The sequence below is a fragment of the Nelusetta ayraudi genome, unplaced genomic scaffold, assembly GCF_046127955.1.
Source record: "Nelusetta ayraudi isolate G7.1 ecotype Tasmania unplaced genomic scaffold, CSIRO-AGI_Nayr_v1 ptg000069l, whole genome shotgun sequence".
Classification (NCBI taxonomy): Eukaryota; Metazoa; Chordata; class Actinopteri; order Tetraodontiformes; family Monacanthidae; genus Nelusetta; species Nelusetta ayraudi.
In genome coordinates, this window is record NW_027466119.1 from 1,965,001 (window position 1) to 1,977,519 (window position 12,519).

Sequence of the window (12,519 nt, forward strand, 5' to 3'; positions counted from 1 at the left end):
CACGACCGTCCAATCAGGTGCAGCCAGATCTTTGAAGCCTCACCTGAGCAGCAGGGAGTCAGAGTGGTGCTGACCAGGTCTCTGGGCTGGACTGGGAAGCCTTGGGGTCCCACTGGAGGAGCTGGAGGAGGTGACTGGGTCCAGGGAAGTCTGGGGGTCTCTGCTGAGGCTGCTGCCCCCGAGACCTGACTCCGGATACGGCAGCAGAAGATGGATGGATGGATGGATGGATGGATGGATGGATGCATGGATGGATGCCAGGTGATAGAACATTTCATAAAAAAAGACTCTGCATTATAACTTCTATTACACTCACTCCAATATAACTGCACTCGTCCTTCTCTCACATTACATTGGATCACAATGACCAAACAACACAACAAAGACAATGATCCAATTGTACTGCCACGTCCAGACTCAGTGTAGGTCTGTAGGCCTCTTGGACCTTCATGTGAACCACTGCGTGTTGACTGGCGGTGAAACATGACTGACTGCTGTCCTCCTACCTGGACAATGCAATCTAACTTTCATTCTGCTGCAGATGGCCATTTTCATTTTACACCGTCCAAATTTACAGCTCAGGGCGCTGGGACGAATTCCAAATTGTGTGCAGATACAGGCCTACACTTCAAATAATTATGAGAAAAATCCAACGAAAAGAGAGCACTTCCATTAGGAAATAGTCAACATGAAATTTTGTCTTCTACTGACACCTGCTGGTCAAATTGAATAGTTGTGTAGTATCTGAATCTGTGCATATGACCTCATGTGATCTTATGTGTATGGCCTGATGTGAACTCAGCAGTGAACCCGCTGCTGCACTCCTTTCCTAAGGACGTCAGGGTCCATATATGGTCTTGTGGTTGCCAACGTCCACCAAATTGAAACCAGATGGTCATTGGGGGTGCAACTATGGAATGTATACATTCTCCCCCACTTCTAGCATCTTCCTCCCTGGTTGCTGGGAGGTATAAAAGGTGATGGGAACAAAGCATCATCGGAGTTGCTCACATCTGGCCCAGAGACATCCCCAGGCTTTCCATGGTGCCTGTCAGACTCTTGACTTCTTTGAAATAAACCAGTTTTTATCCAACTAAGTCTGTGTCAGTGAAGACTCCTTCAACATCTACATCACCTGAATCCACCAGAAGAATTCACCACAGTTGCAAATATTGTGAAGAAGTTGTCATCTAATTCTAATCCTAAACAATATGGCCATTCCAAGTGAAGTATTAAGACAATTAATCAGGTTTGTACTGCTTGATTGAACACATTCATCCCGTTCCAGTGCACTAAAACCCACTTCCCTTCAGGACCGTGTCAGCGAAGCCAAAACTTCCTTGAGTGACGCTGTTTCCCAGCATGCAATGCGAGCTAGCGATTCACAATACTATTCCATCACAAACATGAATGTAAAAAATAAACAGGGACGAAAAATGAAACTTCAGGAACACCAACCACTGCAATACAAGCAGAACTGGGACGAAGTTTTATATTATGTACACCATAATACAGCCTTCTGGTGGACAAGCCATACTATTTAATCCGTGTCTTCCTATGGCACTTCCGTGGGTAGAAGCTCATCGTAGAGGTCACGTGCTGGGTGCTCGTCACCCCACCAACCACCTCGCGGAAGGTCGAACAGGAGAAGCTTGCTGGTGGAAATGATGCACTACAAGTGGATGTGACGCTCATGAGTGCGATGGATGAGGTAGAGCAATGCTCCAGAACCCGATTCAGACTACTCTCCCTCCACTTTTTTTGTTTTGTATGAGCGTTTAAAAAAAACAACATAATGATAATCGAATAAGCTTTAGTTTATTAATCAGAATTAAAACAAGTAGGTTTTGCCCTTACAAGGTTGTAGATTTGTTATAGATGAGTTCCTTTGTTGTAGTTTGGCGCTTGAAAAACTATATATGGGATGTACCATGACCTGAGGGATTTCCTCATCCCATCCCAGCTTGGTTCTGATGCTGAATGTGAATGTATCTTGCTGTACATCCCACTGAGCTCCAAGGGCCCTCTCCATAGGGAGCTGGTCTCTGTCAAGGTTAAGTGTTTTTACCTCTTTAGCTCTCTGCTCTTCAGGAATGGCGGCCAGCACCGAGCGATGATTGCTCACCCACTTATTGAGATTAAATCCACCTCTACCGCACAGGTCTGTTAGCTGCTGGTACAGATGTATTGCTTGTTCCACCGTGCTGACGGCCTTTAGACAATCATCCACGTAGAAATTTTGACAAACAGTGTTTATAACCTCGGCTGGGAAGTCATGCTGATTGTCGTCGGCTGCTTTCAGCAGGGCGAATGAAGCACAGCTTGGGGATGACACTGCCCCAAAGATGTGGACCAGCATCCTGTGCTCTTGTAGGTTCTTTGTAATGTCCCCATCTGGCCACCAGAGGAAGCGTAAGAAGTTTACATCCTGGTTGGAAACTCTTACTTGATGAAACGTTCCCTCAATGTCAGTCATGAATGCTACAGGGCCTTGGTGAAAACGAAGCAGCACACCTAGCAGTGTACTTGTCAAATTGGGACCCTGCAGGAGCTCTTTATTTAATGATGTTCACTCACTTTCAATCTCACAGCCACTAAAAAACCTGATTGTGATTGAGAGGTCCTCAGCAGCCAATCACTGTTGGGAGTCCAGCCTTCAAACACTCCTCCTGAATCCAGAGTCACATCTGTGAGCATCTGGAACTTTGGCCCTGATCCTCCACACCACACAACTTGGGATGACAGCGCCACCTACCTGTATCCTTTCAGCAGCCAGTCCATGCTCTGACCCGTTTCCACTGTGGCCTGTTGTGTCATCTGGACCGGAGTCTGGATCATCAGTGTCCAGGTTCATGGAATCTGTCAGAGTGCCGCCGTCCTGTGATGTAATGATAGAGAATCACTCTATTTATACTAATGTGCAGAACCACTAGAGTGTCATTTCTTCACTGCTGTCAGCAACAAGCATTTGGTGTCACACTGGTGTACAACACTTATGGGCTAATTAATAAGAACTGACACATTTATGAATCACCCGCAATGCCCAGATTGTTGCTGCTTATCTGCTGATATGAGCCGTCAACTGTTGCAATATAGAACCACGGGCAGGAAATTACAATTAGTGTAGAGCGTATTATAATTTAAAAGTTTACTTACGGTCGTTCTTTAAAGAATTTAGCAGGGATGGAACAGGCTAACGTGACGACGTCACCTGTAACACGGTAGGAGCTCAACCTGCTGTCACTGCGAAAACTCTGTGTTACGTCCCGTCGAGGGGGACCGAGACGCAACATGTAGGACACCTTCCCCCACTCCCAAGCCTCATTAATTTTTCACTGCAGTTGGCAGTTTCAACAAAAAACATTTTATTAATCAGTAAATGAAATAAACAAAACAACTTAACCGGTGGGCAGCAAAGGCTTCAGGGTGGGCCCAGGCCAAAATAATAAACCAAACTCCAACTAGCTCGCCTTAAGAACTAACTAAAGAAAGAAAGAGAAGCCAAATACAGAAAGGCTAACCTCCCTACATACTTAATAAACAGGAGAAAAGAGGGGACAAAGAAAATGGCAGCCCACCCCTACGGCAGCGTGCTCTAACACCATTTCAGAAGTGACTAACTGCAGAGTTGGGAGCGGAGGAGGGATGACCGTCAGGCTGGCTCGACTGCTCCTCCTTCTCAGCCGTGGCGCGTCCAATCAGCAGCCGACATCCAGGACCGCACCTGCAAGGCGTCATCCACTCTCACACACACACAGACACAAACATAGAGGCACCTAGACCCACCTGTAGGTCATAACACCCCCTCGCCTAAGAACTAAACCCTATTAACATACCTACAAACAAAATTAAACAAGAAAAACCTCAGTTCCCACGAAATAAGAATTCCGCAGCTAGTCCACACATGATAACGCAGCTGCCCACACATTATCAACCCCCCTTCCTGTGGCAAATCTGGAGATTGAAGTCTTGTAGGAGCAGAGACCACCGCATCTACGAGGGCATTATGGTCTGTAAAAACCTGACCCAAAATTAACATCAAGATGGGCACTGTCAGAAGGAGAGCCAAAGCTTCTTTCTTAACTTCCCAATATTGATTCAGTGTGCGTGCTGCTTACTTGTGGCATGTCCCTCTACTTCTATGTCATGGTGCAAAACTGACGTACGGCGGGGGTGGTCAGAAAACAATAGTGGGTGGCTCTCAATTAATTTAACAATATCATGACGGGCTGATGCAGGCAAATGGGACAAAAACGAGCTTAAATTATTCATAATTTCAGAGTTTCCCAGGCGCGCCGAAGGAACACCGATTTTTTTTTTTTTTTTTTTTTTTCAATGAGCCCTCCCTCCGCCAATGGGCACGGAGGGGGCGGAGGCTCAGGCGACACATTTTTCCAAGCGACGTAGCGCCCAGTTCACACTAGACGCGGAAGCGCCACGAAGCGCCGCGAAGCGCCAAGCTCTTCCATTCGGCGCCCATGTTAATCAATGTAGTAGTTCACACCAGACGCGAACAGGCGCGCTGCTCCCCTCGCGGATCGCGCCATGCATTTAACGTCAGTTCACTGGACGTGGAAGCGAAGCGCCGCCGAGCGCTTTCATTCGGCGCCCACGTTAATCAATGTGGTAGTTCACAGTAGACGCGAACAGGCACGCGGCTCGCGGCATGCATTTGTTGTTTCGGCGTCTGCTCTATTTCGTGCGCGAGCCGCGAGCGATCCTCGTCTACAGTACAGGAAGTCGCTCAATAAAAACGAGAAAATCCGGTGAATTTTCAAAATAAACTCATTTCAAAATGAAATTTCGATCATATATCATATTTGTATGTTATATTTGTCAGTACATTGTATCAAAGTGCGAGAGAGATTAAACACACACACACACACACACACACACACACACACACACACACACACACACACACACACAGAGGAAGACTTGATCAAAATACGTCTGTTTGATCCTAGAGATGCCGGTCAATGATCATTATGAAAGAGGTCTTGTCTTGAGATGGACACCTGAGTGTGTGTTTCTATTTATTTACACACACACACACACACACACACACACACACACACACACACACACACACACACACACACACACGAAAGTAAGCTACGGAGCGGGCTGGCTACAGGGCGAGGGAGGGGGGGAAGAAAAAAAAAAAGAAGCTCAAGTGGGAGTGAAAAAAAGACTGCAGCTGAGCAGAAGCGCTTGTCGACCGTCGCAGAGCTGTTCGCGTCTGGTGTGAACCAGTTGGAGCCTCGCTCGCGAAATTCGTCAGCGCTCCGCTTCGTGGCGCTTCCGCTTCCATTGAAATGAATGGCACGAGCCGCGCGCCTGTTCGCGTCTGGTCTGAACCACTACATTCAGTGCGTTTACATGGCACTAGAGAAAATCGAATTATTGCCTTAGTCCGATTATGATCGGAGAACTCACGTGCGTGTAAACACCTGCTCCGAAAACAACGTTCTTGTCTGCCTTTTAAAATAACCATGAGCACAAGAAATAGGGTACACCTTATCTGCAAAGCAAGTAACACGTACATTATGAACTATCATTCTATATCATAATGATGTAATATGTCAACCGAAAGCAGCTGACCGGCTGAAAAGACTCACTCCACCCCCTACTGTTGGGAGGAGGACACGTTCCCGTCAATAATTTGAATTTCTCAGCTGCATGGATACGGGACAAAGGTGAGAACTCCGATTGGACGAGAAAACCGAATTATTGCTTAGTCCGATTAAGCTCTGCATGTAAACACACTCATTGATTAACATGGGCGCTGAATGGAAGCGCTCGGCGCGGCGCTTCGCTTCCACGTCCAGTGTGAACCGGGCGTAACTTTTCAACATTTTGACGTGGCAGACGCGGGACGATCGTTTTCTATCAGGAGTGTGCACTACATAATCTGTATCGGAAAGTTTGCGCTCCACGACATACGGACCAGAAAAACGAGCCTGCAAACCGGAACCGGGTAACGGCAACAATACCAACACTCGGTCGCCTGTCTCAAAAACTCGAGCCACAGCTTTCTTGTCAAACTGCCGCTTCATTTTAGACTGGCTGGCGACAAGAGTTTTGTGAGCAGTTTCACAAGCACGATGTAAGCATTCACGAAAAAAAAAGACACATTATTCTCTACTCATTTAACATTGGAAAGCCACTTACCCCTTAACAGACGCGAGGGTCCTCTCACCGAACACTAAATCAGCTGGGCTGAACCCGAGGGACTCCCACACATACAATCGACGACTGAAGATACACTTTATGCTGCGGAACCATCACTGTGCTCATTTTAACCCCCCCCCGCTCTTGGTTATCCGTTAGTTTTTTGAGAGTTAGTAGTAGATAGATCCCTAGATAGTAGATAAGTTAGTTAAAGTTACACACACACACACGCACATATATATATTAACCTCTTTCAATGAACTCCAAAACATACATGGTCAAAATCCATTTTATTATGTTGTTGTTTTTTTTAAATGCTCATACAAAACAAAAAAAAAAGTGTGACATCCACTTGTAGTGCATTATTTTCGCCAGCAAGCTTCTCTTGTTACGACTGACCACATTGACCCGTGTTTTCCATATACTCACCTGAATCAGATACCCTGCAAGGGCAACGATCTTGTCTCAGACCTTCCCTGAGGTGATCGGTGGAGTGACGTGCAACCAGCACGTGACCTCTACGATGAGCTTCCACCCACGGAAGTTCCATAGGAGGACACGGCTTAAATAGTATGGCTTGTCCACCAGAAGAGTGTATTATAGTGTACATAATATCAAACTTCGGCCCAGTTCTGCTTGTATTGCAATGGTTGGTGTTCCTGAAGTTTCGTTTTTCTTTTCGTCCCTTTTTATTTTTTACATCCATGTTTGTGATGGAATAGTATTGTGAATCGCTAGCTCGCATTGCATGCTGGGAAACAGCGTCACTCAAGGAAGTTTTGGCTTCGCTGACACGGTCCTGAAGGGAAGTGGGTTTTAGTGCACTGGAACGGGATGAATGTGTTCAATCAAGCAGTACAAACCTGATTAATTGTCTTAATACTTGACTTCGAATGGCCATATTGTTTAGGATTAGAATTAGATGACAACTTCTTCACAATATTTGCAACTATTCAATTTGACCAGCAGGTGTCAGTAGAAGACGAAATTTCATGTTGACTATTTCCTAATGGAAGTGCTCTCTTTACGTTGGATTTTTCTCATAATTATTTGAAGTGTAGGCCTGTAGTTGATGAGGAATCACGGTGTGCTAATGCTACTCAAACAGCTTCGATGAAAAAGGGAGTGTGATTTGGGTTTGTGGTACATTATGACAATCTTGGACTTGCAAGACTGAGGCGACGGTTCAATTCCCATCAATGTGTATTATATATGTGTTATTTAGCTCATCTATTCTACATTTTAAATAGATCACATTTGACATCTGACCCACTGAACACTTACTATTGAACATATCTTTAAACTATGGGCTATTTAGTCTTGTTTTAGGATATAATATAATTCATTGCACAAACTGTCAGGCTAAGTATAAGAGCTATAGTCTACTACAATCAGTCGTGCCAAAAAAGAGACATTGTCTTTATTTTTCATTTTTATTTTATTGTGTCAGCATTGAACCATACAAGCATGTAGTGTTGTCCAACAAAAATGCATGGCGAATCAAATCCCAAACAATCTATGAAACAATGAACACGTTTCCATTGCACTTCATTTTATTGAGCACTAGGTGACCTCCTCGAGCACTATGTCATTGAAGCCTCGAGTAATGAACCATTTTTTGAAACAAGTGTCGAAGCTTCAACAAAGCCTCGATCGGCCATCACTACCTACGGCTGCGTGCTCTAACACCATTTCAGAAGTGACTAACTGCAGAGTTGGGAGCGGAGGAGGGACGACGTCAGGCTGGCTCGACTGCTCCTCCTTCTCAGCCGTGGCGCGTCCAATCAGCAGCCGACATCCAGGACCGCACCTGCAAGGCGTCATCCACTGTCAGACACACACACAGACACAAAGATAGAGGCACCTAGACCCACCCGTGGGTCATAACACTCTGTGTGGATCTTTTCACTCTGGCATTGAAAGGGGGTGCTAGCGCTAGCCGTTTGCTAAGCTATGTACAGACAGCACCACCGCTTGCCGAACCACAGTCACACCGTTTATATACAACAACTCGTCATCAATATCTCTAAAGTAGAAGTCAAGAACTTTTTTCAAAAACGATAACTAACTCAAACTTTTTTGTGTGTTTATAAAAACAAACTAAAACAAACTTAAATTGAAGTCATATTTCACTTCGTTTACGTCTGTCAAATGAATACTTGCCCAGGAAAATGTTTGCGTTTTACGCAGCAGCACCTAAATGCACGTCGCGTTCTGTGACGTCACCCCTCTTTCACAGCAGTATGTTGACGAGCGACTCGCGGCGGGAAAGTCCGATATGCCACTTTTTCCCAATACGACGAAGACAGTGACAAAAGCCAATGTCTTGTGGTGGAAAGACACAAAATATGTGGCTTGCTTCTAAAAAGGGAAAAACCCCGACAAACCTCCATTTAAGAAGCTCGCACAAAGCAGTAGTGAACATGTTTATTGAGACTGGAAAGTAGACACGACAGTTTGACTCAGTTGACTCAAATATCCTGTGGCGATGAGAGTGGTTATGGCTATCTGATAAAGCAAGATTTAATATTGGGAATTTAACAAAATGAAAAGGAACCGACAACGCCACCCTGGGAATTTCACCCAGGGAGTTCTACTAAACACAAAAGTAATAATTAGGCACACAGGTAAGTTCTACGAGGAAGGAGTAGGAGACGTGGTTCAGAATGTTTAAAATATCAAACCAACTTTTATTCAACATTTAAAAATAAAAGGAACAAACAGACCAACACTTAAAACGGAGCTACTGAGCTCCTTATTCTTGGTGTAGAAACTGAGGCTTACCGATGAGGGGGCCAAACGGGGGAGGAACCAAAGAAAACAAGGAACACCCCACTCACACGTGACACACCTGCAAAGAAAGTGAAGTGCAAAAAAAAAGAAGAAAACAACCACAATCCCGGGTCATAGCACTCGAAGGGGCCCACCACCCGGGACACCGCCACCACCAGCAGCTCTCAGCGACTACAAAAGAAAAGATAAACAGTTGGTTACTAAAAGTTCCCTAAAATCTGTCACATGTACTGAAATAGCAAGAAAAACAAACAAACAATGCAATGACACACACACACACACACACACACACACACACACACACACACACACACACACACACACACACACACACACACACACACACACACACACACACGCGCAACAAGTTCCCACCAACCACGCACACGCATACACGCACGCACACCACTGTAGCTGGACCGGCGACTTGATAGTGTAACGTCTGCTGTCTGAGGGTCAGCAGTGGCGACGTAAGCAAACGAAGAAAAAGACAACGAGAACGGAAAAACAACAAGTAAAACCAAGGCGGGACGGAAGCAACATGCACCGTCCACCGTCTGTACGGGGCGACTAGCACAATCAAGTGCGGGCGAAGCGGCAGTGTTCCTGCACTTATCTTATAGGACCGAGTTTTGGGCCACAGGTCTTGATCACCAAGCGTCCTCCAGGTGAGGAGAACAACGAGGAGGCTCTGCGCAGCTTTGTGCTAGCAGGCGGCTGTAGTGTGCCGGTGAGGTGTTCAGGAAGCACTGTAAAAAGAACGGACAGGTGAGGTACTACGTACCTATGCTAATAAGCCATAATAATTTAAATGCTAAAATGTCCGCACCTGATCCTCTTAAAACTCGGGCACACAAAGCGGATGTTCAGTGTCCCATTGACCACAATGGACCACTAAACGAAGCTTTTAAGAAAAATGCGAAATGAAGCCACTGAGAGCTAAAACAACATGCAAACAATGCCACAGTGCAGCTTTTCTCAAACGGGTCAATTTTGAAATCATTTTAATCAACTCTGTCTTCATCGATCAAAAGGTTTTTGCAGATTTGGAATTAAAAACATTTAACTGCAGGAATCATAAAATCGTCTCATCAGTGACGTTTATAGAGCCATTCAAAAATGTAATATGTGCTGAACAGACAAACGGAGGTGTAAGAGGCCTGTGTGACCAGCAGGGGGCAGCAGAGGACCGACAGCCGCAAGTTCCTCCTCAGAGAGGCCTGAGAAGGTTCTGCACCTTCAGCTCCTCCAAGGAGGACCTCAGCAAAGTGTCAGAGTTTGTTGGTTTTTTACCTTGGTCGGCAGAGTCACAGTATGAAACTTGTAGCCAGGGGGCGCTGCAGCTCACTCAACACCTACAAGGTTTGAAAAGGAAATTGAGTGGAATTCATCTGGAATGAAAAGAAAAGCACAACTCCAGCAGAAAAACTGAACACAAAGACGCACAAAGTTTGAACTACACACTGATTTTCTTCTTCTGTTGATTCAAATGAATTTGACGGAAATAATATCTGAAAAAATAGAAACCAAATGTTAAATTTTGACATTTAAAAAATGGACAGATTCATTTACACCCAGTAAGATAAGAAGATATTTAGCTCTCAGCCAATTCGAGCTGCTGCTCCTGTGTGTGTGTGTGTGTGTGCGTGCGTGTGTGTGTGCGTGTGTGTGTGCGTGTGTGTGTGTGTGTGTGTGTGTGTGGATGTGGTGGTGTGTGTACCTGAATGTGGGAGTGGATGTGTTTAAGTACGTCACTGGAAGTAGGCTGCCAAATAGTGCGGCCTCCGAGGCCGCAACCGCCCCACGCCAGCGACGAGCCCAGGGCGGCGGGGCCCGGACACGGCACACCCGCCGCAATGCCGGCCAGGAAGAGGCCCGGAGCAGCAGGCCCCCGGACCAGAGGGCACCCGCCCCACGAGGAGCCAGGGCAAGATGACAAGGAGGCAGATACCCCAAGGAGAAGGGACACCACCCAGGGCGAACAGACAGCAGAGCCCGTCCAGACGGGGCCCCCCAGGGCAAGCGAGACCGGACTCATCCCCATTACAGGACCCAGCCCCTTCACCCACCGGGAGGATCGGTACCCAAGGCAGGCCCGGGCACCCAGAGGCCCCCCCCCCTACGGACCCAGTATGGCGCATCGCCGCAAGTGGCGAGGTCCTCATAGGCCCAGCCGGTCTCGCACCCCAGGGGCACCGGACTGCACAGGGCCCATCCAGAGTGGGAAAGATGCCGGATTCCGCCCCCGCTAGCAGGCCGACCCCACTGTGTGTAGGGGTGTCAGTGTGTGTATATGTGCACTTGCTGGTGTGTTGAACTATGGTGCGTTTAAAATGGAGGGGTGGTAAGGCCCTGGGGCAACCACACTGCTGCTGAGCAGGGCGGCGGCCGCAGTGCACGAACCACCCCCCCAGGCCCTAAGTGTCTATAATGCTATTAAGATTGGAGAGGGTCTTAAGGCCAGAAGGCCGGGCAGCGACCACCCAAGACACAAATCCCCCGAAACAGAAGAAAATAAATAAATAAATTAAAAATTTAAGGAAAAAAAAACAAAAAAAAAACACCTATTATGTGACCAGGGGGACTCCTGGTCAGGGCGTCCCCTCAGCGACATCGGGGCCGGGGACACCACAGGGATCCAGGAGCCAAAGGGGGCCCGCCCCCCACCGCACCGCACCACCCGGGCACACAGGAGCGGTAGCCGGCGAACGCGCAGCCCCACCCCAGGCATGCGACCCCACCGCGTACGATCCAGCGCCAGTCCCCAGACACAGGGACGGACCAGCCCTCCCACCAACAAGGGGGCCCCCAGACCAGAGCACCACCCACCCAACCCCCGACCCCCCACCACGGCTGCCCACATCAACCAGCAGCCTCAGCTATTGATTGATTACTAGTTAGTTATAGGATGAAGCAGACATTCCTACCAAGGAGGTGTGGTCTAACAGTAAGTTCCTATATTGTGCAATGTGCAGGTGTTGTTTTGTTTTCCAGTTTGTGAGGATTGTTTTCTTAGCGATAGATAAGGAGGTGATCAGCATGCGAGATTCTGCCTTATCTGATGTGATATCACTGAGGTCCCCTATGAGACAAAAAGAAGGAGTGGCTGTGATGTTGTAACCAACCTGTGCTGATAGATCATTGCATACTACGTGCCAGAATTTATTTACTGGTGGGCAATGCCATACAGCGTGTAGGTAATTATCTGGGACATTAACTGTGCAGTGTGAGCAGGTCTGAGAGGCGGTCATGCCCATCTGAAACATCCGCTGTCCAGTGTAGTGGATCCTGTGGAGTACTTTAAAATGTATTAATTGTAGAATAGGTTGTTTTATCAGTGAAAAGGTGTTCAGGCAGATTGTTCTCCAGAAATTAGAGTGAGGCTGGAGAGACAGGTCTCTTTCCCACTTAACAATTGGGATAGAAATAGTGCAATCTGTATTTGTAAGCAACTCACTCCAATAGAACTGCACTCGTCCTTCTCTCACATTACATTGGATCACAATGACCAAACAACACAACAAAGACAATGATGCCACTGTGCTGCCACAT